We start from the raw sequence: 2,140 nt of genomic DNA on the forward strand, positions 1-2,140 counted from the left end.
CACCTATAAAAAACAGTAATAATAACAAGAGGTTTGTAAATTGTAGCTTTTAAGTATTCAAATAATTCTATTTATAACTCTATTAATTAATTCTAGCTTCAAAATCTATTCTAAAATGTATAAATATCATTTTGTTAATCCATATCGATATCGAAAATTACTATGAATATTCCAATAAAATCCTATTTAGATAAGATTTATTGTTCATTCCGATATTGCTCAAAAAAAGGAATATCAAACTTCCGGAACGATGTGAAAAGAATATTTTATCTAAATATCAATATATCATTAGGGAATGATGTAGAAATTTTAAAGAAGGTTTGACTATAAATTGCTTACATTATTTGCGACATCTATACTACAATAAAATCCAATGATATCTTAAAATTAAAAAATATTACGTATTTCCATCCTTTAATCTCAGCTTTATTTCTTGAATAATTTCTTTATTTCCTCTTCAATTTCGTTTCTTCTAGTGACCGTAGACACCACACACTTAAACCTGTCTATCCGTTCAATCGTATTTTCTCTTATATTACCAATATTTTTGCCGTTTCTATTGATAATCATGTATTTAGTTTTATATTTATTTCGGGACCCAGTTCCTTCCTGGATTTTACCAAAGATATTTAGTTTTAAATATAGTTTCCCGTCTTCATCTCCATCATCATAAATAGCCGTTTTATGGAAATATAAAACTGGGCTACAACTTTAAAATAACACATCGGATAGTAATATTATAAGGATCATTTTGGGGTGACCGTGATCTTTGACGTCTAAAAGTAGCGATTCCTGGTCGTTACCTTTTATGCTGATCCTAAAAGTTATCGTGCCCTGATGTCGAGCCTATGATAGAACAAGTTCTAAGATGAGATTTAAAAGTTCCAAGTTGGAACGCAGAGTTAATTGATTGGAGCCGGGCCCGTAGGGAATGGGGTTCGATCGGGTGCCCGGGGGCAGGATGGTACTGGTAGGAAAGCATGATGGGGATCACGCCACTGCCTACGCAATATCGCTGATAGCTTCGTCGATCTCGGTCGTTCACCTGTCGTAAATATTGCTACTTCCATGCCACTCTTGTAGGTAGTAGCAATATATTTTGGTAGGATCAGTGTCTGAAACCGTTATTTATATTTTTCAATAAATTTCATGATAACAGTCGCTGCATTATTCATATTTATAAAATTCATAGATTACGACCAATATTCCTATACCACTAATAAGATTATTTTACTGTTTTGATCCTAAATTTTTTATACCATTTATAATATTTTTAAAAAAAATTTAACTGTGTTAAAAATAATATGCAATACGTAAATTTTATGTTAGTTATACAACGGCATAATGCAGTCATTTGGAGAATCTACCCCTTGATAGAACTACAATAATATTTCTAGAGGAGAAGATCTCGAGGCCATCTTTTTTTCAGTAGCCTAGGAGGATTGGCAATGAAGGAGAAGCAAGGCTAGAAACAAGAGAGTAGGGAGAGTTGAGAAGTTTATCATAGAACGATTGGTATCTGGTTCTGGAACATTGAGATCCTGATGGATGACTTGATTTGTAACAAACTTGCAACAAACAACTAAGGAACATTAAAGATTTCACGAAGGGTTTTGGACTGTAAGGATTGGATTCGAGAGGAATTCGATGGTTTAGTGGAGCCCCAATGCTCAACTCCGTATGTCCAGATAGGCCTTATTACAGTCATATAAATAACTCTTATTAGTTGGAAGCTTATACTGTTTGTCCTGTAAGTGTTGTAATAGTCGGGATCGAGGAGCAGTTTTTCTCCAGCAGAGTTTCTCCAGATCTAGGCCTAGGTAACTGATATGATCGACAGGATAAAGTGGGATATTATTTAAGAATACAGCGCAGCAGGAAATCATGGATTCACGACAAAGGGTAAGTGTGGTTTAATGGGATTTATTAGAATTTATGGGATTTAATGAATTTTAAATCCTCCAGTTTTCACCTTTACTCTCCATCGCAAACCTCTACCCTTCTGTCCTACAGTATCCTTTCTAAATACTGCACTAACGCCTGTTGAACCGATTCGATACTTAGGACTCCATCTTGACAAGAGACTTACTTGGAATCCACACACAAGACTGAAACGACAAGAAACTGCTCGTAGATTCCG

Source organism: Halyomorpha halys, unplaced genomic scaffold, assembly GCF_000696795.3.
Source record: "Halyomorpha halys isolate HHAL.00 unplaced genomic scaffold, Hhal_1.1 Scaffold356.1, whole genome shotgun sequence".
NCBI lineage: Eukaryota > Metazoa > Arthropoda > Insecta > Hemiptera > Pentatomidae > Halyomorpha > Halyomorpha halys.